The sequence below is a fragment of the Phyllobates terribilis genome, unplaced genomic scaffold, assembly GCF_046119375.1.
Source record: "Phyllobates terribilis strain yellow unplaced genomic scaffold, ASM4611937v1 Scaffold_7__3_contigs__length_470593459, whole genome shotgun sequence".
In the NCBI taxonomy this organism is placed as follows: domain Eukaryota; kingdom Metazoa; phylum Chordata; class Amphibia; order Anura; family Dendrobatidae; genus Phyllobates; species Phyllobates terribilis.
The window spans coordinates 62,008,858-62,034,607 of record NW_027362767.1 but is presented as its reverse complement, the minus strand read 5'-3'; the positions used below and the strand labels follow the sequence as shown (position 1 = coordinate 62,034,607).

General features: G+C 44.5%; 1 protein-coding gene across 1 annotated transcript in view; it reads right to left on the bottom strand.

The window, feature by feature from the left end:
• CEP170B (centrosomal protein 170B) overlaps positions 1 to 25,364 on the bottom strand; it is an 80,412-nt gene extending 55,048 nt beyond the window's left edge. Inside the window, exon 1 of the mRNA XM_073638651.1 lies at positions 25,037 to 25,364. The gene's annotated coding sequence lies outside the window, so the exon portion shown is untranslated. The remainder of the gene's footprint in view (positions 1 to 25,036) is intronic.
• Between the last annotated feature and the right edge of the window lie 386 nt (positions 25,365 to 25,750).

Here is a 25,750-nt window from a genome sequence, read left to right as displayed (position 1 = left end):
CTGTCAAACAGTCGCAAATCATGGGCACAGAGTGACTCAAACATAACACCCGACCACGCTGAAGATACTCGGAAAACACCCGAGCATGCTCGTAAATCTCGAGTAACGAGCATGCTCGCTCATCACTACCTAGGACCCTTTTAAAAAGGCACACACTTTCAGAGCAGATCCTATCAGCCAAGTAGAAACTCACCTACCAGCTTCACATATCAGGGTCAAAAAGTGCATATTAAATCATTAAAACCAATTTTCACAGTATTACAATGTACAGGGGGCAACGCTGAGCAAAGCTAATGCACCATTATGCCAGAACAAGTCCTGATTCCGTATGTATTAATAACACCAAAAAGAGAACGCTTGGGTGTCATACTCCGGAAAAAAAGAAATAAATTAGATGTGGATTAGGCAGGGATTCTCATCTGCTGTCAGCCCCCATACAGGTCACCCCAGTGATCAGCAATGGCTATGGAAGCAATGACTGCTCCTTGCAGATGTTATTGAACCCCTCAACCTCTGATCGGTTACTGCAGTCCAGTGAGTGGGAAACGGCGGCGGAGAAAAATCTGTCATCACCTTTGGAGCAGTTGCCGTCCACCGGGAAGGTCTGCACCGAATCCACGGGAGTGACCTCAGGAGAGTATCCCTCTGGGGTTTCTTTTAATAATAAATGGTCAAGATATATTTTTTTTATATTTTATTTTTAATATCAGACAACTTATGTAACGGCTTGGCACTAGTCATAACACATGGATCAGTCTTGAAACTGTTAGAATGGCGCTGATCTGCAATACCAGGCACAACTAATGGACAAAATAGGCACTATTTATTGGGGGGGGGGGGGAATTAGGTCACAATTTTTCTTACAATCTATGAAAAGGCATTTAGGTAAGAAAATTCAACATGCAAACTTGTAAATTTCCTCTGCCTGTACAGTTTCGGAAGAAGCAGATTTATAAGGCAGTATACCAAGCAGAATTAAAAAAAAGTAGGCCAGCGAAGACATGTGGCCAGACATGTCTTAATCAGGGTTTCTTCATTATTTTGAAGGGTATTTTTCAGGATTAGTTGAGACATTATATATGTCTTTAGTTGAATTCCAGTCTAGTCAGTATTGCACTTTCACCAGGGTCATACATGGCAATTCTCTATAAAGCAGATGAGAAGCTACATGGGGTGCGGTGGTAGCGGTGGCCCCTAGACTCTACTGACTCACAAGAAGATATTGTAACTGAAACATGGTAATCGGGATTTGGAGGGGACAGCGGGGCCGGAAATTTGAGTTACACCCAACAGCAAGGTGAGTTGGATATTTGTGTGGCACCTCAGCTATACAGGTTCCCTGCAAATTCCTTGCAGAATGGACAAACCACAAGAACCAAGCCTCTTCTCTTTCATATGCTAATCCACACCACACCTGTTCTACCAACATTCCCATGGTTAACATCACGTGAAACTAGACCGGTTTATTGCACTACAGATGTTTAGGTGTGCAAAGAGCCGGCTTTGCGTACAATTCATTGTGAAAGTATTTGTGCATTCAGGGTGATGTCTCGCTAAAGTGTTTGGGCCCATAGGCTTGACAACAATTTGGTTGGTCCAACCCTAATTTAGTTGGTGGAGGTTCACTCTAAAACACTAAGAAACTGTAGACACACACTAGTGAACGGGGAGGACAATTTACATTTTGACAATTGATTTTATCACTAGGGTTGATCCCTTTGTAATATTGGGATCTGGGGAAACTTGGGAGCCATCCAGGCTTGCTCCATGGCCCAGAAAGTATCCATGAACTTCTGCGAGGTTTCTTCTGAAGCCAACGTCTTTGGCTCTGCCATGTTGGACTAGAATGGCCGCCGGACAAGGATAGGATAGTGCAAATCTTTTTGCTCAATTCTATTACTGGTCCTTTGCCCTTTTGACTCAGTCTTAGTGATGTTGGGGCTTTTTCTGGTTTTGGAGAGGGCTTGCAATAGATTGATTTGTAGTCTACTTTTACTATGACCCATTCGATTTTTTTGGTCACTCGGTGGGTTTCAATTCTTTTTAAAAAAAATTATAGATAAATTTGAAGTCTTCTGCTTTTCATAGAGTGGAACGACTAGAAAGCTGGGACTGATTGCCTCTGCTAATTTGCAATACAAAAATGGCAGAACTTCTAATTACTAGTAATCATCACAGCTAGGGTTAGGATTTTAGTAATAGACTTCTATTGATGATGCATGGCATAACCGATGCTCATAAAATTTCAGTTATGCCAAGCATTAGTATTATTCTGTTGTGCGGCATTGTAATGCCAGTGTGAAGTTGGAAATTTGCTCCATCAATCTAAAGATATATCATTCATACATAACTATTGTGGTTGCCAACATTATCTCCATGATCGTAGAGTTGAATAGTTGAATACCAAGTTCCGATGAATGGCAGTGATAAAGAGAATACCATTGTGGTACAACTGGACATGACAACTCAGTTGGTCATAACGTCATGTATGACATTACAATATTGAAAAATTGGACGAAGAAAAACTTTTTTTTGGTCAGGACCAAGTTGTCAAGCTTCATAACGTGGTCCTCTAACAACTAATTAAGATGAAAGGAAAAGCCATATATAGGGTTCTGCTTGGGGTGGAAAGCTAAAAATGGAGCAGTCCTTGGGGAAGTGGAAGAACAAACTGGGGCTATTCTTGGGAGAAATACAAGAGAGGACCTATCTTGGGGGCAAGAAAGGTATATGGAGCCAAAAATGGGTCTGGGTTTTGGAGATGGGAGCCCAAAATGGATCTGCTCTTGGCAGAGAAGCAAGCTACAATGGTGCCACCCTTAGGAGAGAAAACCTCAAATGAGACCGTACTTAGGGTGACTAAAGCCAAAAGTGATGCAGTCGAGGGAGAATGAGGGGAAGAAAGGCCAAATTGATGAAGTCTTGAGGAGGAATCCATGCTCATTTTGTCTAGGGTGCAAATGCAGAGTCCTGAAAAATCCTTCTGCCATATATGACACCATATAAATGACCCATGGAACGTCGTGCTACTTCACCTTACTGATCTGACATTGAAGCCCATACCTTAAATCGAAGATGGTACTTTGCCCTGGTTCTTAAGGGATTCCAAAGGCAGATATGTGATATAAAATCCCCTACTATATTCTGCAGTTATGTTTTTATCTTTACAAGTGATTATATAGATTTACCAGTTGAGGCCCTTGTATAAATTATACATGGGGTACAAGAGATTAAGCGGCATTTCCATCTTTAAAAATTTCACAATGATGTTTAACAAAATTTTAAGAGCTCCTAATGGTGACAAAAATAGGTTTCCAGACATATGGGAAGAGCTTCACGGTGCGATAACTGTCAAGCGTTCTGCCTGCTTAAGCTCTCTGAAGTGCTCTGATGTGAGAAGGAAATCTTATTTTCCATTGAGTGTGAAGAGGTCATGCAAGAGCTTTTAATATTTTCATGATGCTCAGTGGTTAGAGGTTGTTCCTTAGTCATCTAAATCGTTGTGTCAAGGTAAGCGCAAATCCTGTTGGATATAAGCAGCAACCACAAAATCCTTGAAGAGGAACAAGAACATTTCTGAACCAACCCATTGAAAAAGGTCTTCCTTTGTCTCGCAGGCTATGTTCATACAGAGTTTTTTGAGGCATTAAAAAACCATGAGGTTTTTTTTTTTTTTTAAACTCATGATACGAACAGCAAAGTGGATTTCCCATAAAAGAAAAAGAGTTTTCCAAATTTTTAAAGCAGTTTTTGAGAAGGATTCTGCTCCAAAAATCTGTGTGTGAACATATCCTTAAGTGGGAACCATACCAGTTAGCTACACAAGTAAGTTGGGCATTAATTAGAGCTCTACATACTATGAAGGTGGCAATTATGATATGGTAGTGTAATGCACACGCCCGGACTGACTGGCGTGTGCGTGTTTATGTAGTGATTCCACTGTGCCATGAACCGGAGAGTGCCTGGAGGGGCGTAACTAAGTATCTGCCCGATCCGACCAAGGTCGCACGACGGCATACGACGCCAGTGCACCAGGGAGGAACCGAGCAGAGGAACCAGGGTCTACTCCAGGTCAGACTCCGGACACGGCTGTTGACCCACACCGGGGAATACTGGAACAGGCAGACTAGAGAGCAGGCTGGGTAGGGTCCAGTACAGACTGGGAGACAAATTCGAAACCGCAGATGCGGTGGACAGGGCCGAGCAAAGCGAAAACCGCAGACGCGGCGGACAGAGCCGAGCAAAGCGAAAACCGCAGACGCGGCGGACAGAGCCGAGCAAAGCGAAAACCGCAGACGCGGCGGACAGAGCTGAGCAAAGCGAAAACCGCAGACGCGGCGGACAGAGCTGAGCAAAGCGAAAATCGCAGACGCGGCGGACAGAGCTGAGCAAAGCGAAAACCGCAGACGCGGCGGACAGAGCTGAGCAAAGCGAAAACCGCAGACGCGGCGGACAGAGCTGAGCAAAGCGAAAACCGCAGACGCGGTGGGAACAGGGCTCTGTTCACACGGAACAGACTAGAAGGGAAAGGCAGAACCAGATACCCACAGGGTACTTGCAGAGAAGTAGCGAGTGGACCACAAACTCACAAACGGAAGTACAGTGACAACGAGCAGGAGTTAGGTACGAGTTCAGACTCTGCAGAAAAAGGAAGGGAACGGACATAGAGGCAAAACAGGTAAAGGATAGGAGAGAGTTCAGACTGGAACTGAGTGTACGGAGGAGACCGACACTGCAGCGGAATACAGGAGCGGGTCTGGGAATACGGCCCCCAGAAGGCGGGAGGAACAGGCTAGGAACGTGTTCAGACAGGACAGACAAGATACAGGAACGGATCTAGGTAATCGGCCCCTAGAAGGCGGGAGGAACAGGCTAGGAGCGTGTTCAGACAGGCCTGGAAATACAGCCTCCAGGATAGGCAGACAAGAGAACACAGACAGGACTCAGTTCAGACACGGGAACTGATACCGCAAGGCAGGAGACATAGACAGGACTCCGTTCAGACACGGGAACTGATACCGCAAGACAGGAGACATAGAAGGACTCAGTTCAGACACGGGAACTGATACCGCAAGGCAGGAGACATAGACAGGACTCAGTTCAGACACGGGAACTGATACCGCAAGGCAGGTAACATAGACAGGACCTGGCATGTCAGAGACAAAAGCCAACTGACAGGGCAAGATGCTCAGGCAACAGTTAATTGGGGCAGCTGATTTAAATACCAGGTGATAGACAGCAATAGGCTGAGGACGCACAAGGGGTGTGCCTGCAGCAGGTACAAAAAGCAGGAAGTGATCGGGCGCCGCCCTTAAGCAGCAGAAATAGACACAAACAGACAGCATGGAGGGAAGCCAGAGAGACACCCTGGACTGGAGATCAAGTACGCGCTCTTGCACAGTGGGAGATGGACCACTATGCAAGGACGCCGCCAGGTATGTTACAGGTAGTGATGAAGCCAATGAGTTCCAAGTGAACTCATGAGGTTATATAGTCTCAGGAAACAAGAGCTTGAGAGCAGACAGCCAAAAAAATAAATTTCACTGGTGTGGTGCTATGAATTTGCATTCAGCTCTCCATCAAAATCCATGCCAAGGCCCCATTCAACCTTCTTCTTAAAAAAATAATTATTACTGGTTAAAAAAAAATAAATATGCATGCCAAGTGTTCTGAAATGATATTACAACATTATAAGCCTGAGAACATGCCAACAACAAACACGCATTGTCTTCAGATCAATAAGGGACCCGGTGGAGTGAGAGACATACAGTACAGACCAAAAGTTTGGACACGCCTTCTCATTTAAAGATTTTTCTGTATTTTCATGACTTTGAAAATTGTACATTCACACTGAAGGCATCAAAACTATGAATTAACACATGTGGAATTATATACTTAACAAAAAAGTGTGAAACAACTGAAAATATGTCTTATATTCTAGGTTCTTCAAAGTAGCCACCTTTTGCTATGATGACTGCTTTGCACACTCTTGGCATTCTCTTGATGAGCTTCAAGAGGTAGTCACCAGAAATGGTTTTCACTTCACAGGTGTGCCCTATCAGGTTTAATAAGTGGGATTTCTTGGGTTATAAAAGGGGCTGGGACCATCAGTTGTGTTGTGCAGAAGTCAGGTGGATACACAGCTGATAGTCCTACTGAATAGACTGTTAGAATTGGTATTATGGCAAGAAAAAAAGCAGCTAAGTAAAGAAAAACGAGTGGCCATAATTACTTTAAGAAATGAAGGTCAGTCAGTCCGAAAAATTGGTCAAACTTTGAAAGTGTCCCCAAGTGCAGTTGCAAAAACCATCAAGCGCTACAAAGAAACTGGCTCACATGAGGACCGCCCCAGGAAAGGAAGACCAAGAGTCACCTCTGCTTCTGAGGATAAGTTTATCCGAGTCACCAGCCTCAGAAATCGCAGGTTAACAGCAGCTCAGATTAGAGACCAGGTCAGTGCCACACAGAGTTCTAGCAGCAGACACATCTCTACAACAACTGTTAGGAGGAGACTTTGTGCAGCAGGCCTTCATGGTAAAATAGCTGCTAGGAAACCACTGCTAAGGACAGGCAACAAGCAGAAGAGACTTGTTTGGGCTAAAGAACACAAGGAATGGACATTAGACCAGTGGAAATCTGTGCTTTGATCTGATGAGTCCAAATTTGAGATCTTTGGTTCCAACCACCGTGTCTTTGTGAGACGCAGAAAAGGTGAACGGATGGACTCTACATGCCTGGTTCCCACCGTGAAGCATGGAGGAGGAGGTGTGATGGTGTGGGGGTGCTTTGCCGGTGACACTGTTGGGGATTTATTCAAAATTGAAGGCATACTGAACCAGCATGGCTACCACAGCATCTTGCAGCGGCATGCTATTCCATACGGTTTGCGTTTAGTTGGACCATCATTTATTTTTCAACAGGACAATGACCCCAAACACACCTTCAGGCTGTATAAGGGCTATTTGACCAAGAAGGAGAGTGATGGGATGCTACGCCAGATGACCTGGCCTTCACAGTCACCAGACCTGAACCCAATCGAGATGGTTTGGGGTGAGCTGGACCTCAGAGTGAAGGCAAAAGGGCCAACAAGTGCTAAGCATCTCTGGGAACTCCTTCAAGATTGTTGGAGGACCATTTCCGGTGACTACCTCTTGAAGCTCATCAAGAGAATGCCAAGAGTGTGCAAAGCAGTCATCAAAGCAAAAAGGTGGCTACTTTGAAGAACCTAGAATATAAGACATATTTTCAGTTGTTTCACACTTTTTTGTTAAGTATATAATTCCACATGTGTCAATTCATAGTTTTGATGCCTTCAGTGTGAATGTACAATTTTCATAGTCATGAAAATACAGAAAAATCTTTACATGAGAAGGTGTGTCCAAACTTTTGGTCTGTATTGTATGTGTCTTGAATAATTTATACATTTGGCTATCTGACGGCTCTTGGCAGGGTGCACCTCCATGTGAGTCACCAAAGCAATGGACACCATGAGGGCTTTTTTCTTTTCTAATAGGGGATGTACAGGCTAATAAAATATGGTTGTCCATAGGCTGCTTAGGGCATTGCTGCTCAGCCTTTTTTATGTCAATGGAGCGGAGCTACAATAACAGACACAACCCATGGATGGGTATGGGGTTGTTTTTGCAAGAAAGCAACCAGGTTTTCTAATCCTAGGCACCTCCTTTGAAACAGTCTACGTAAATGATTATAGTCAAAGGAAAGAAGAAGGAGTCAGATGTGAGAAGCAACCAGAAAGGTGACCTGGAGATCTGGGTTTTAAGCAAATATCCAGTGTGGGAATAAACTCTTCTAAATGAGGTCACTGTCACCTTTACGATAAGGAGACTATAGATAACTGGGTGAGTAATCATTACCTGTCATTATGCTGATAGCACGTGACATTCTAGTATAGTCTACATCTCTAGAATACCATATAACCCGAGACACACAAATGCCTAGTGTGGCACCCTGCTGCACACAGGTACCACAGGACCCAGGGTGCATGGACGGACTTCTCCACAAGAGGCCCTCATTACATACAAACACCTCCACCCTTCCACCTCACACTACCAGAGGGAGCCCATTAGGGATATATATATATATCTATATGGAGGGTGGAGCCAGGCAGTCAGTCAGTTTTAGAGTTTAGTCAGACTGAGAGAGAGTCTGAGAGCGTGCTGACGCTGAGAGCAGTGAAGACGCAGCGCGTCTGCTGCTGAGTTCTGAGGGCCCCGAGTGTGGCCGAAGGCAAGAGGAGAAAGGAAAGAGGAGTTGAGGGGGCAGAGGAGCATCATAGGCTCACCCCTGTATACAAACCGGACACCGGGTCCGCGCCTACAGGGTCCCTTTATACCCAGTAGGGATCACCAGCATTCCAGGAGGACTACAAGTCCCTGGACGACCTGAAGCTAGACCCATTACAGGACCAGGAACCACAAGGCCCCAGCGTCCAGGGAGAGTAGTAACCAGCAGAAGGTCCTACTACCGAGCGACAGGTGAAGGAACAGCATGACACATAAGCTAGGCCCAGTTGCAGGCTGGCCAGGAGCTTAGAGAGAGGGAGACACGGACAAGGAGGCCTTATACCCGCTCACTGGGGAGAAGTCCTGAAGTGCACCCATCCTACTGAGTACCCTGGACCGTACCTGACATCCGCACCAGTAAAGGTATTGAAGCGAATCCCCTGTCTGTCAGTTACTCCTGCTGCGCCATCCCGCCTGCACTACAAGTCCCAGCATCACCACCCACCATCAAACTCCACACTGCCCCGGGGGCCCGCTCCACTTGTGGGGAGCAGAAACACCTCAGCTGCCATCCCATCACCTCCCGGAGGTCTGCAGCAGCGCTGGTAAACCTTACCAGGTACCACAGGTGGCGTCACAAACTATTTATTTTATTTTTCCCATCCAAGTTACAATCCCCCTTTTTGGTTGACCGCCCTGGGCCACGGACCGGGCCTGCCACATATCCCCCACCAGCATCCATAGGCCCGGCTGCCGAGTACCCTACAGCCCTGGGGGCACGTCACTAGTAGTTCCCTACTATACATGGACTCTTTCTGCACGTTTAAGGCCAGCTCCAGTTCAGTGCTCCAACAAGGTATCCTGAGACAGAAGATCGCATGGACCGGATCATGTGCAAGGACACATCAGAATGGAAAAATCCAACACTGCGATCTTCATTTGAACCTAATCAAGGTCCTTAGTAATAGAGAAGCTAGCTATGTCTTAGGACCAAGATTAGGCAGAAAAATGTAAGCGGCTTTTCCATGCGTCTAAAACATCACACATCATACGTAGATAGTAATCACTGGAGAAGGACATCATGGTCAGAAGACTAGAAAGAACAAGGCAAAGAGGAAGACCAGCAACCTGATGGCTTGATACTATCAAGATAGCGGTGGAGAAGACCCTGGTGGACCTATCGAAGCTTGCACAGGATCAATCTTCCTACAGAACATTCATCCATCAAGTTGCCATGGCTCGAGTTTGAGCCGAAGGCCATAAAAATAAACAAAAAAATAAAAACACCTCCATAAAGTTCTGGTTTTATGAGGTTCGCTGGATTTTTTTTTGTTCTGACATTACACATGCAGGTTTCCCTCCATGAAAGACTTTGTCCAAGACTGGTAACCTCTATTCATTTGCCCTATTAAGGTATATGGACATCAAAGTGGGGCCCCAAGAATGCGAGATTGTGAACCCACTCTAGAAATCCATTCTGTAAGAAGAGCTCCTGGCCTGGCGAACCTGGCACACATTATATGGACAGACATTCTTTTAAATGGCTATGTAGTGCTACATTTCTCTTTATACCTGCACCGTGTTGAAGATTATGACACCACCATAGAGTTGTTATGCTGTAGAGGAAAAACCCAGGGGAAATTGAAGTATAAATTTTGCTGAATAGATCATCTCTGATTCAAAAACTTCATTATCAGTTTACATTCCCAATACTATTGATTATAGAGAAATTCCCATAAACTGCAAAGAACTACAAGAAATTCTTGAATCTTCCAAAACAAAAACATGATACAAAAATATTCAAGTAATAACACATTTAAGGCTGTGTTCACACAATTAAGATTTGCTCTAGGCATATCTACAGTCATGGCCAAAAGTATTGAGAATGAGACAAATAGCAATTTTTCCAAAGTTTACTGCTTCATTTTTTGCAGTGGCAATTTGCATATACTCCTGAATGTCAAAGAGTGATCAGCTTAACAGCAATTACTGTACTTGCAAAGTCAATATTTGCCCAGAAAATGAACTTTAACCCCCAAAACACATTTCAACATCATTGCAGTCCTGCCTTAAAAGGAGCAGCTAACATCGTTTTAGTGATTGATCCATTAACACAGGTGTGGGTGTTGATGAGGACAGGGCTGGCGATCAGTCATGATTAAGTAAGAATGACATCACTGGACACTTTAAAAGGAGGCTGGTTCTTGGTATCATTGTTTCACTTCAGTTAACCATGGTTATCTCTAAAGAAACACGTGCAGCCATCATTGCACTGCACAAAAATGGCCTAACAGGGAAGAGTATCGCAGCTACAAAGATTGCACCTCAGTCAACAATCTATCGCATCATCAAGAACTTCAAGGAGAGAGCTTCCATTGTTGTCAAAAAGGCTCCAGGGCGCCCAAGAAAGACCAGCAAGCGCCAGGACCGTATCTTAAAACTGTTTCAGCTGCGGGATCGGACTACCAGCAGTGCCGAGCTTGCTCAGGAATGGCAGCAGGCTGGTGTGAGTGCTTCTGCACGCACTCTGAGGCGGAGACTCTTTGAGCAAGGGCTGGTTTCAAGGAGGGCAGCAAAGAAGCCACTTCTCTCCAGAAAAAACATCAGGGACCGACTGATATTCTGCAAAAGGTACAGGGAGTGGACTGCTGAAGACTGGGGCAAAGTCATTTTCACTGATGAATCCCCTTTTCGATTGTTTGGGACATCTGGAAAACAGCTTATTCGGAGAAGAAGAGGTGAGCGCTACCACCAGTCTTGTCTCATGCCAACTGTAAAGCATCCTGAAACCATTCATGTGTGGGGTTGCTTCTCAGCCAAGGGAATCGGCTCACTCACAGTCTTGCCTAAAAACACAGCCATGAATAAAGAATGGTACCAGAATGTCCTTCAAGAGCAACTTCTCCCAACCGTCCAAGAGCAGTTTGGCGCCCAACAATGCCTTTTCCAGCATGATGGAGCACCTTGCCATAAAGCAAAGGTGATAACTAAATGGCTCATGGAACAAAACATAGAGATTTTGGGTCCATGGCCTGGAAACTCCCCAGATCTTAATCCCATTGAGAACTTGTGGTCAATCATCAAGAGACGGGTGGACAAACAAAAACCAACAAATTCTGGCAAAAGGCAAGCATTGATTATGCAAGAATGGACTGCTATCAGTCAGGATTTGGTCCAAAAGTTGATTGAGAGCATGCCAGGGAGAATTACAGAGGTCTTGAAGAAGAAGGGGCAACACTGCAAATATTGACTTGCTGCATTAACTCATTCTGTCAATATAACCTATTGGTACTCATAATATGATTGCAATTATATTTCTGTATGTGATATAAACATCGGACAAACACTAATAAAAACCAGAGGCCAGCAGATCATGTGAAAATATAATTTCTGTGTCATTCTCAAAACTTTTGGCCATGACTGTATTGTGGCTTTTGAAGATAATCCGCAAACGAAATCCACAGCTGAAAAAGAGATTGGTGCATAGATTATCTATTGAAGTTCAGAGGAGCTAATCTGCAGCTTTTCAGCAATTATCTTTCCTGAGGCATGTAAAAGGGCCATAAAAACCCCAATCACATGTATTTTTAGAGGAAACCTACATATCATATGGGACGATGATGTGGCTGGTATAAAACTTTAGAGAAAAGGGCTGATATCGGGTTAGTCACATCCCCTTTGTTACTGGATAGTGTGAACTGTTAGAACTGTGAACAGACCTCTTAGGCCTCATATACACAGACAGACAGACAGACCAAAAGTTTGGACACACCTCATTTAAAGATTTTTCTGTATTTTCATGACTATGAAAATTGTACATTCACACTGAAGGCATCAAAACTATGAATTAACACATGTGGAATTATATACTTAACAAAAAAGTGTGAAACAACTGAAAATATGCCTTATATTCTAGGTTCTTCAAAGTAGCCACCTTTTGCTTTGATGATTGCTTTGCACACTCTTGGCATTCTCTTGATGAGCTTCAAGAGGTATATACACACACACATACATACATACATACACTGCTCAATAAAATAAAGGGAACACTTAAACACCAGAATATAACTCCAAGTAAATCAAACTTCTGTGAAATCAAACTGTCCACTTAGGAAGCAACACTGATTGACAATCAATTTCACATGCTGTTGTGCAAATGGAATAGACAATAGATGGAAATTATTGGCAATTATCAAGACACCCTCAATAAAGGAGTGGTTCTGCAGGTGGGGACCACAGACCACATCTCAGTACCAATGCTTTCTGGCTGATGTTTTGGTCACTTTTGAATGTTGGTTGTGCTTTCACACTCGTGGTAGCATGAGACGGACTCTACAACCCACAGAAGTTGCTCAGGTAGTGCAGCTCATCCAGGATGACACATCAATGCGAGCTGTGGCAAGAAGGTTTGCTGTGTCTGTCAGCGTAGTGTCCAGAGGCTGGAGGCGCTACCAGGAGACAGGCCATTACACCAGGAGACGTGGAGGGGACCATAGGAGGGCAACAACCCAGCAGCAGGACCGCTACCTCCGCCTTTGTGCAAGGAGGAACAGGAGGAGCACTGCCAGAGCCCTGCAAAATGACCTCCAGCAGGCCACAAATGTGCATGTGTCTGCACAAAAGGTTAGAAACCGACTCCATGAGGGTGGTATGAGGGCCCAACATCCACAGATGGGGGTTGTGCTCACAGCCCAACACCATGCAGGGCGCTTGGCATTTGCCACAGAACACCAGGATTGGCAAAGTCGCCACTGGCGCCCTGTGCTCTTCACAGATGAAAGCAGGTTCACACTGAGCACATGTGACAGACGTGACAGAGTCTGGAGACGCCGAGGAGAGCGATCTGCTGCCTGCAACATCCTTCAGCATGACCGGTTTGGCAGTGGGTCAGTAATGGTGTGGGGTGGCATTTCTTTGGAGGGCCGCACAGTCCTCCATGTGCTTGCCAGAGGTAGCCTGACTGCCATTAGGTACCGAGATGAGATCCTCAGACCCCTTGTGAGACCATATACTGGTGCGGTTGGCCCTGGGTTCCTCCTAATGCAGGACAATGCCAGACCTCATGTGGCTGGAGTGTGTCAGCAGTTCCTGCAAGATGAAGGCATTGAAGCTATGGACTGGCCCGCCCGTTCCCCAGACCTGAATCCGATTGAGCATATCTGGGACATCATGTCTCGCTCCATCCACCAACGTCACGTTGCACCACAGACTGTCCAGGAGTTGGCAGATGCTTTAGTCCAGGTCCGGGAGGAGATCCCACAGGAGACCATCCGCAACCTCATCAGGAGCATGCCCAGGCGTTGTAGGGAGGTTATACAGGCACGTGGAGGCCACACACAATGCTGAGCCTCATTTTGAGTTGTTTTAAGGACATTACATCAAAGTTGGATCAGCCTGTAGTGTGATTTTCCACTTTAATTTTTGGGGTGAAAATCCAGGCCTCCATTGGTTAATAAATTTGATTTCCATTGATGATTTTTGTGTGATTTTGTTGTCAGCACATTCAACTTTGTACAGAACAAAGTATTCAATGAGAATATTTCATTCATTCAGATCTAGGATGTGTTATTTGAGTGTTCCCTTTATTTTTTTGAGCAGTGTACATACATATATACATACATACACAATCTCCCCCCATTCTGACAGTACATGAAAATCGAACCACACTCGAATGTCATCTGATTGCAGTCTGATTTTTCATGGACGCATAGATTTACATTACAGATTTTGATCTGACCCTTGGATCAAAATTGGTCACGTCTCTGATATTTTAGACGGACCACTCGGTCCGAGGGAAAAAAAGAAAATCGGACAAGTAAATAGTACTTATATTTGTGATAGCCCCATACACTATCTGTGAAAAACACGGATAGCACGCGTACATCTGAATGAAGCCTTACAGAGGAACCACGTTCTTAGCCAGAAAGAGTGTAGACAGTACGCCCTTTTGGCCAAGGAAAAGCAATGGAGAGAGAAAACAACCCTGATTTTCTTGTCCTAGTTAAAAAAAAGTTGGCACCATAATGGGGGCCCATTTAGTCACTGCCATGTGGCTCCATCTCTTTTGTATACTGATTGTTTTTCTACCTCATGACTTGGAGTTACAAATATCTACTGTAGCACAAAGTGAAAACGAAGGATTTGAATGACCCTTCCAAATCTCCTCAAATGACCTATGACTGTCGACCAACATGCATGGAATATCACATTCTGTACACCGATCAGCTCAACAATCTCACTGTGGACATAAGAGCTCCATGGATGAAATCAAAAGCCATTATCTACCCACACAGAGGATATTTGATAGGCGATGCATCAGACCACTCATGTCCCAAGTGTGCCTCCTCCATACATACCTTCTACAATGTCTTCAGAACAGAATTAATGGGATTCTAGCAGAAAACCTTAACCGCTATTGTCCCAATAATGTAGTTTATTTTTTGGCCTACCACCCCAACTCCATATAGCAGCAACAGATGTAAATGGTAAAAATATTCTTCTGTACTTCATTGACTACTCTACAATAATCCTACATGTTTTCCCAGAACCATCTTTTTTATTTTAGACATATTGGGTGGAAACGACCCTTCATAAGGAAAATAGAGTCATGAAGTTCTTACAACTAGATTAATAATTTACTACTTGACAATATTAGAGACTAACAAAGCTTCGGCCTTACAAGTAGACAAAAAGACTATGCTTGTCCAACACTAGGCAGCCAACTTCCCCTTACCCCTCAATGAACCTATAAAGTCCACCATCACTCCAGCTTTTGCATCTATGCGTTAGGCTCACCTAGTGAGATAGATCCACTAAGCTGAAGGATGGAGTGGAAACATGGACTAAGGGCACTGACACGGCGGTGAGGACCAGGACAACAGGCACTGCTGGACTGCAAGCAAGCGGAGCATAACACACCAGAAACCACAGGAGATTGCACAGATGATTGCAGCGTAAGGTCAATAATGTCTAAATAACAGTTTGTGATGCTTACAGCAAACAATGGTTTGACCAGAAGTTGTAGAAACCAAAAGGAGAATGTACAGATGATTGTAGCTGAAAAAAATGGAAAATGGCAAACTCCAAGCAAACAGCAACAAAAGACAATACTGACAGAATACTCAGTCACCCAGGTGTGCATAAAAGGACCTCAAAAGCCTTCGGATGATGATGATGATGATGATGAGGAGGATGATGATGATGATGATGATGATGAGGATGATGATGAGGATGATGATAATGATGATGGATAGGCATTTGCAAGTAGTGAATCCAAGGTGAAGCACAGCAAAGGGTGGCAGCCATAGGGGAAGGGAGCAGAACCTGACCCTGGAATCTAGATAGGTATGTAGCACCATGCTTTCTACTTTAACTGTATATCCAAACTAGAATAAGAACTTCCCTTTCTCTTATGAACACAAAAAGCTATAGTGATGAACAGTTAAAACTAACCATATTGAAATCCTATATACGGCAGACCTTCCCATGGTCATTTAGGACCATATAGCAAAACATCCTGGACTTCTACCACCAAAGGAGCACTTGGTTGATCACTAACCACTTGGTGTTTTAATGTCCATGAGTATAATATAACTACTCATATCCCCTCTCCATCCTTATTGCCTTAAAGGGTTATTCCCAACCTGGCAAGTTATCACTTATCTGTGGGATAAGTAATAAATGGCCAAGGGTCAGACCACTGGGACTCCAATGATCTTGATAATTATGTTCTAAAAAGCCCCTTTTAAAATGGAAATGAGCACATGAACCGTTCTAAGGGGGCATTTTGGAATAATAAGCGATAACTTACCAAGTCGGGAATAATCCTTTATAGTAATAGGGATTGGGAGGAGGGTTATGAGCAGGCATTATAGTATGTAACATATATACATGTATAGATACATGCTGTATATCAAGAAGCGGAAATAATTGTGATAACATTACTTGTATGTGTGTAAACCAGAGAGCTTACGGCTTCATTATTATGTATTGATATATTCTACATAAAGCTTCATTGTGTTCCAACAAACAAGGGTGGAGAACAAAAACAGAGCATGATACATACAGGTAAAATCGCCCACACCGAGAAAAAAAGGCTAGTACTCTCCCTCAGTGAGAATTCACTCTAGATCATGGATATTCAGCATTTATCTGCGGCAATGTGGGCTTTAGGTCCCGGGGTGTTGTGCACAATTGGGGTCAATGTTACCCAAAAATCAGAACTTCACTTGAAGTGTGAATGTTACCATAAGTGCTGGGTTGTGCACGTGTCTTCTTGTGCAAAGTGGTTTCGGAGATAAGTGGCAGTTATTTCAGAGGCAGTTAGTCAGGGCAGGAGTCAGGTAACCAACACTTTGACCACTTACTCTCTATTAACTATGTTTCTGTTAGTGCTCACTTTTCCCTCTATAGTCCTCCACTTTCTATTAACCCCTCAAATCCTTACACCTAGTAGGAACTTTTCATCTCTCCCTCCACCCTCCCCATTCATCTCACCTCCTCCTCTGAATTATTCCTCAACATTCAATCCTGGATCTCCAAACACAGACAGCCACCTCATGCTCTCTCCTGCTCCCACCTGCTAACACTTTCTCTGCTCCTCCTCGATGCTGGAGATATCTCTCCAAATCCTGGTCCTCCTCACCATATCCCCACAGTTACTTCTACCTCCTATCCACGACCTTCCACAAACTGTCGCTACCCTTCTAACCTCATACCCATCCAACTAATACCCACTTCCTCAGTTGCACTAACAGGAGCTCTATGGAAGGCTCGCTCTGTCTGCAACAAACTTTCCTACATCCACGACCTTTTCATTACTAACAAACTTTCCTTCCTCACCATCACCGAAACCTGCCTCACCCCCACTGACACAGCCTCCCTAGCTGCACTTTCATATGGCGGATTCCACCTTTCCCACACCCCCCGCCCCAACGGCAAACATGGCGGAGGCGTAGGTTTTCTCCTGTCAGATACCTGCGCTTTCACCCAAATATCACTGCCACCCCCCCGTTACACTCCCCTCTTTTGAGGTGCACTGTGTGCGTATCTATTCCCCCTCTGACCTCCAACTGGCTGTCATTTACCTACCCCCAGGGCTAGCCACCACTTTCTTAGACCACTTCACCACCTGGCTGCTTCACTTCCTTTCCACTGACATCCCCACTATCATAATGGGTGACTTCAACATCCCCATTGACACTTCCCACTCGTCTGTCTCTAAACTCCTATCCCTCACTTCCTCCTTCGGCCTTGCTCAATGGTCTTCGGCAGCTACTCATAAAAGATGGCCACACACTGGACCTCATCTTCACCCGCCTCTGTTCCCTATCTAACCTCTCTAACTCACCCCTCCCTCTCTGACCGTAACCTCCTCACATTCTCTACCCTCTCCTCTCCAGGTGCACAATCCCCACTCCACAAACCTCAAACACCTTGACCTACACTCACTCTCTGAATCCCTCCTCCCTCTCACAGACATAAATTCCTTACACAATGCAGATGTTGCTGCCGCTTCATATAACACCACAATAGCTGCAGCTCTCGACTCGATCGCCCCTCTCACACACACCAAATCTCGCACAATCAACAGGCAACCCTGGCACACCAAACTTACTAAAGAACTGCGACGGGCCTCCAGGGTTGTGGAGCGAAGATGGAAAAGGTCTCACTCCATCGAGCACTTCATCGCATTCAAACAATCCCTCACTACTTTCAAGTCCGCACTCACTACAGCAAAACAAACCTACTTCTCATCTCTCATATCCTCCCTTTCTCACAACCCTAAACAGCTATTTAACACTTTCAATTCTCTCCTTCGTCCCCCAGCACCTCCTCCCTCTTCTCTCATCTCAGCCGAAGACTTTGCCTCATTCTTCAAGCAGAAGATTGACACCATCAGACAAAGCTTTTGCCTAAAGTCTGCACAACCCCTTCTCATATCTACTCAACCTTCCTCCTCCAAACCCCACTTTTCCACCATTACAGAAGGTCAAGTCTCCTCCTTACTCTCCAAATCACACCTCACCACCTGCGAACTTGACCCAATCCCATCCCACCTCATCCCTAACCTTACCACAGTCTTCATCCCAACCCTAACCCACCTCTTCAACCTGTCACTAACAACCGGTGTCTTCCCCTCATGTTTCAAACATGCCGCAATCACACCCATCCTCAAAAAGCCCTCCCTTGACCCATCCTCTCTGACTAGCTACCGCCCCATATCACTTCTCCCCTTTGCTTCAAAACTACTAGAACAACACGTCCACCTTGAACTGTCCTCCCACCTCTCCTCCTGTTCCCTCTTCGACCGCCTGCAATCTGGCTTCCGACCGCACCACTCAACTGAAACTGCCCTGACCAAAGTCACCAACGACCTACTAAACGCCAAATCCAAGCGACACTACTCCATCCTCCTCCTTCTGGACCTGTCATCTGCCTTCGACACAGTGGACCATTCCCTCTTACTACAGATTCTCTCATCTCTTGGCATCACAGACTTAGCCCTATCTTGGATCTCCTCATACTTAACAGACAGGACATTCAGCGTCTCCCACTCACGCACCACCTCCTCATCTCGCCCCCTATCTGTCGGTGTCCCCCAAGGTTCAGTTCTAGGACCCCTGCTCTTCTCCATCTACACCTTCGGTCTGGGACAGCTCAGAGTCTCACGGCTTTCAGTATCACCTCTATGCTGATGACACACAGATCTACCTCTCTGGACCCGATATCTCCTCCCTACTAACCAAAATCCCACAATGTCTGTCCGCCATCTCATCCTTCTTCTCTGCCAGATTTCTAAAACTCAACATGGATAAAACAGAGTTCATCATCTTTCCACCCTTTCATTCATATCCCCCATCTGACCTATCCATCAACGTCAATGGCTGTTCACTCTCCCCAGTCCCACAAGCTCGCTGCCTTGGGGTAACCCTAGACTCTGATCTTTCCTTCAAACCACATATCCAAGCCCTTTCCACTTCCTGCCGACTCCAACTCAAAAATATCTCCCGGATCCGTGCATTCCTCAGCAAAGACTCTGCAAAAACACTAGTGCATGCCCTCATCATCTTCCACCTCGACTACTGCAACCTCCTACTCTGTGGCCTCCCTTCCAACACTCTTGCGACCCTCCAATCTATACGAAACTCTGCTGCTCGACTAATCCACCTGTCCCCCCGCTATTCCCCGGCCTCCCCCCTCTGTCAATCCCTTCACTGGCGCCCTATTGCCCAGAGACTCCAATTCAAAACCCTAACCATGGCATACAAAGCCATCCACAACCTGTCTCCTCCATACATCTGCGACCTAGTCTCCTGGTACTTACCTGCACGCAACCTCTGACCCTCACAAGATCTCCTTCTCTACTCCCCTCTTATCTCCTCCTCCCACAATCGCATACAAAATTTCTCCCGTGCATCCCCCCTACTCTGGAACTCTCTACCCCAACACATCAGACTCTCGCCTACCATAGAAGCCTTCAAAAGAAACCTGAAGACCTACCTCTTCCGACAAGCCTACAACCTGCAGTAACCACTGCTCCACCACATTACTGCATGACCTCCTCTAGCCCCACCTACTGTATCCTCACCCATCCCTCGTAGATTGTGAGCCCTCGCGGGCAGGGTCCTCGCTCCTCCTGTACCAGTCGCTGACTCGTTTTGTTAAGACTATGTAAATGTTTTTGCTATGTATACCCCTATCACATGTAAAGCGCCATGGAATAAATGGCGCTATAATAATAAATAATAATAATAATAAGAGAGAAATTGACTCATTTTACTTGACAGCGATCAATCATTTACAGTTTCCTATATTACAGAACTGTAATGTATCCGTAAAAATCGGATGCCTAATGATGGTCCGTATGGCATGAGATTTTTTTTCTTGCACCCATGAGATATTGCAGTGAAATCGCAGCATGCCGAATACAGCTGAGATTTTTGTCATTGGATTGCACTTATCTGATTTATAAGCCAGTGTGAGCGAGCCCTTATACAGATCCCCATAGACTTCAGAGGCAGAGTCTGATCTGCAAAACGGATGAGAGTAGGACTTGCTCAGAGCTTTATGGACTGGAGACACGGATCCGTTTTTACAACTTACAGAGCAATGAGACTCTAGAGGTCCATGTATGATCAGCAGAAGTATAACCATTAGGGCTCATGCAGACAGATGTATTTTCAGTTCTAGTGCGATCTGACAAAACATCGGATCATACTAGGACCAATGTTATTTAATGAGGCCACGCACATATCCGAGGAAGACTACATCAGGGTTTCCGTCGGAATCCCCGAAAAACTGTTTTCCGTCGGGATCCTTGACAGAGCCATTTACTTGAACAGAGCCGATGGAGTCACTGCATGGCGTCCGTCCTGGCAGTATTCGAGGTTATCCCCATATTCGTGCATGTCAGAGGGGAAGTAAATGAATTTTGACATCCCTCTTGGCCCCTTTGAGAAGAAAGGAGGGGGGGGGGTTTGAATTTTTGGTTTGTCCTCCAGTGCTAGGATGAGGGTCCTAGAATGATCCTGCTCCACAATACTTCCATACATCCATGTGTTGCATACTGCAGACCTAGAACTATTTTATATTGGAGAAGAGCACACCTGCCGCCATCTTTAGACTTTATATACATAGTATGTGCGGAGCGATGCATCTAGGCACAGGGGAGAACATCTTCATAACAAAGGGGTCCACATATGAAACTGGAGGCATACAGATGTCAATGAACATCATATTATGGCTGTGTAAAACTTGGGGTGTGGATGAGCAGAAGTAGGATGGCCTGAACCTTACATTGGCACGATGTGATAGAACATCCGGCTCCACAATACAGGAAAAAACAAAAGTCGTCCACATCTAGCAAAGTGCAGATGTTCCATTTTCCTAGTCCCTGCCAGTATAAAGCTATGATTATCCCATAGTACTTGTCTCATTCCATTATTAACAGGCCGGAGCCTACAATCATTTTGGAAACCGCTGCTAGGACTCTCGGCATAAACAATCCAGGATCTTCCTAACAACCACAACACACGAGGCCTGTGCTGGAATTCCTGAGGCACCGGCAGCCGCTGGGAGGTCGGCAATCGCAGGTCCATGGAGATTAGGTATCAGACGCTGCTTTTATCTTTTTTCCTGCCAGATAAGTCCATCATTTTGTATCCAGAACTGCACTACAAAGTTAGGGATGAGGTCTTCTAAAAGTGCACCTCTAAGGCCATGTTCACACATTCAGTATTTTCCATCAGTATTTATAAGCCAAAATCAGGAGTGGAACAGCATTATAGAAACATTGTATTTCTCACTTCTAATTTTGGCTTACAAATACTGATTGTGTGAATGCGGCCTAACACGTAGAGCCGGCCTGACATATACGATAAGATCGGAAGATCTACGATCACTAAAAGGGACCAGTAGGGCCATGTCCTTTAGGATCTCCTAAGACAAAGTTAATGGTGCCCATATACCTGTCAGCAGACAGCCCTCTCTCCCAAATTCCCACTCACACGTACACAAGGTTTGGCCAAGCGTACATGTGTTTTCAATGGGTTGAGTGGAGTAAGTTAACGCTCCATGGAGAGAAAAAAAAAGGAAAAGAATAGGGCATTGAAATCCAATATTCCTCATTCATCGCTCCCCCAGTATCATCTATTGGGGGGGCAGGGTTGAGAAGTCCTATATATGTTAGATGCTCAGCTCCTCCGCCGAAATCTGTTGATTTAGAGGACTTTTCTCTAAAGCCTCAATCAGAAGTCCATTTTGCACGGGTAGAACTTGCTTCCATCGTATAACTCAGACTAGTGCCATCCTTATATTATTCTTTGGGGCTGTGCACATGTGCGATTTTTTCTTCGGACCAAGTGGTCTAAGGGAAACAAAAAAAAAAATTGCAGCATGCACGATTTTCCTCCGAGATTCGGATGGCACCCGTCAATTCATGTCTATGCATTTGTGAGCGAAAAAAAAAAATCAGACTGCACTCAGATGACATCCAAGTGAGGTTCGATTTTCAGAGACTGACTGCATGGAGAAAGGGGAGAAACTTTTTTTTTTTTTTATCCACCTCCGAAAAAAAAATTGGATCCCACTCTGATCAGAGTCTGATTAGCATAATCAGACTGATTTTGTCGGATGGAGAGAAAACGTTTGTCTGCACCTGCCTTTATACTCCATGGTGCTCAACACGTGTCCATTTTTTTTTTTTGGAGACTGTGGATCCACAATAAAAACAAAACATGGAGATGTGTCTGTTTTTAATCCAAGTCATGGATCTAAACCACCCATACAAGTCTGTGTGTCCGCGTAAGTATCGGAGAGCACACGGATACAAACCACGCGCAATCCGTGTTCTGTCCTTTTTTAGGATTGTAATGAGTAGGAGAAGCTTTACTTTTTTTCAGCATAGAACAAATCGCTGATGCTTTGTATGCCAATGTCTGTTTTATTTTGCACTTTCTGACATGTCATAGGTAACATCAGTTGGGGTCCATACGCTGTGACACCATTTTAATTTCCAGAAGAATGGCCACGGGCTGTGTGACGTGCCCAACTGCTTTAGAGTTTGCCCATAAATACAGCAGCTGTGCCACGTGGACGGCAACTAGAGGGAAAAGGCGGCACACATGTCACCAACAAAATTAGTACTAAACCTGGATGCACCTTTTGTCGCACTTATCGACCATGCAGTTAGAACAGTGCAAAACCGCTGTGTGTGAATAAATCCATAGGGCTCCGTGAAAAGTGATAGTACTGTTCAGTGTCGGACTGGGTTGGCAAAGCCCCACCAGTAACATTGACTCTAGGGGTTCACTGTTCAGCTACATGCAAAAATAACCTGACCCTAGTACACAAATTTACTTTTGCTTCTATGTAATATTCACTCGGCTAGCATGTTTAATGAATGATTAGGCGATACCTTTTTCTGCAAATTGTGAATCAAATGTAAGATCACTGCTCATCAGCACTTCTTCAGAGGGGCCTACTGGAGGATTCTCCGATTCTCCTGTGGGCCAGTCCGAGCCTCGTACTGTACATGGACTCACAGAAGGTTTATGATGGAGCACAGAATAAAACAGTGGAACTGTATCATATAGGCGGCGTCTCAGATTAAAAGGGCTTTCCAGGACTTGGTATTGACGACCTCTTCTTAGGGCAGGTCATTAATATCAGATCAATGGAGGTCCGAGTCCAACACTGCTCCAATGTAAAGAAATATACAGTAGTTAGCACCTAAGGATAAACCTTCAATATCAAAGTCCTGGACAACCCCTTTAAGGCCTTATTCAGACAGCCACATACCATTGTTTTAGATCCAACTTTCATGAGTGTATGGTCACTTTTTACCTTCATCATTTCATCGGTGATTTTCAGGTATGAAAAAGAATAAAAAAAAAAATAAAAAAAAATCGCCAAGGCTCTCTTATACATTACAATGTCAATGACATACAGCGCAGCAATGTCATCCATGGGTTGTCCGTGATCTTCACAAACCAATAGACTTGTATTTTGTGTCCGTGAATCCAATAAAAAAAATGAACATGGTTTTGATCTTTTTGCGGACACGTGGTCGACAAAACAAACAAACAAGAAAAAAGACCAGACAGGCAGTTTCGGACTGCGATGCCAAGGGCCCACCAGTATCCAACTCCAGGGCCCCACTTTTCAGCTACATGTAAATGTGACATTATCCTCAATCACAAATGTATATAACAATGAATTGGATAGATTGGTAAATGAATAAGATGCAGCCTTTGTCTGTACATATTGATTGACGTATATCGTGCCAAGAACTACTCATAAAAGAGGGTCCACCGGAGGATTCTCCTGTTCTCCTGTGGGCCAGTCCAAGCCTGATCACAGGTACAAGTGCTATCAGTGAAAACCACAGAGAGCACTCATATGAAAAACGGATGTCTGAATGAGGCCTAAGAGAAGGAGCAACCTTCCTCGGCATTATATAGGGATATATGACCCAAACAATAAGGTTTATCATAGGGAACTGCTGTATAGGCAATTCTCTAACACGCAGGCGTAGATCCATCTTTGACTCACCAAGGGTGAACCTACTCTACGAAAAGGAAAAAAAAAAAAAAAGTAAAAGTGACAACAGACCAAGTGAGATGGAAACACAAATGCCGGATCTGGCAGCGGTATAAACCGGCGTTTTTTTCCCCCTTGAGTGGGTGGGAAAAGCAAGACGGAGCTTGGTGAGCGGCAGCTGCCAAACAGAGAAGTCAAAGCCGCTCATCTCCCCCAGAGAGAATTAAAAAAAAAATAAAAAAAGCCCAGGACCCTGCAGTGACCAAACCCAGCTTTATCATCTATTATTCAGAGCCACAGACACAATGTAGCAAAAGACAGAAGCGTGCACGCAGATACACACAAGGCGGAGAGCATGGAGAATCCTACAGCTGTAATGCAGCTGTCATTTTTTTTATCCCTTTAAAAAATAAAAAAGGGAAACCACCGCCGGGATTTCGCCTTGTCAGAATGTAATCATTAATCCTTTTTTTTTTCCCCGTCTCTGCTGCTGAAGAACAGTGGAAAAGGGGATGAAGTGGGGGAGGGGAGGCTGATCAACACAGCAGCAGCAGCAGCATTCCCAGTCTTGTAGGGGTTAATATGTACCCAGGATGGGAAAGATGACTGCAAGAATAGGAAACCACAACATACAATGTATCCATCCAGAATGTAAATAACACTGCAAGATTGTAGCAAGGGATCAGCCTGAGGCTGCAGGCCAGAATATGGATGATCAGCTGCTTCATGCCATCCATTAGCCGGGCACCTACCTGTCTGAGGATCTATGTCTGCCACAGCCTGCAATCCTTATGGAGAATCTTGGGAATCAAGGAGCAAATGCTTCTTCCTTTTCTCAGCTGCAGATCTGAAGGTGTATAGAGCAGGTAATGGCTACACACAAGCTACACACCCTCTCCCCTCCTGCAGACACCCTTCTCCGCCTGCACTTGCACGACAGGTTCATGACATCACCAGCCGAACCTCCCTCCCCCTCTGGCTTACAAATCCAGGATAGGTGACATTTTTTTTCCCTCCTTCTGTAATGGAGACTGCAAACGCCATCTGCTGGGTGTTGCATAAAGCTGTCACCCTCTACCTGAAGCCTGGGAGGAATAGACACTTTCTTTTTTTCTTTTTTTTTTTTTTTAAAAAGACAAGGCTCCTTTAAATTTGAGCAGGAAATAAAATGACAATAGAAAATAAAATGATGCATTGAATTCTGGAAGTTCAAGTTATCCTGAAAAAAAGAACACTTTCCTTAGACATGGCAATAAAATTATGTATATCTAAATTAGATTATTTCTATACCTTTTTGATAATATTAATAAATAAATATATAAAACAATAATATATATATGAAAAATAATAATATGCAAAGAAAACAAATATATATATAAATAATATACCGTATATATATATATATATATATATATATATATATATATATATATATATATGAAAAATAATAATATATAAAGAAAACA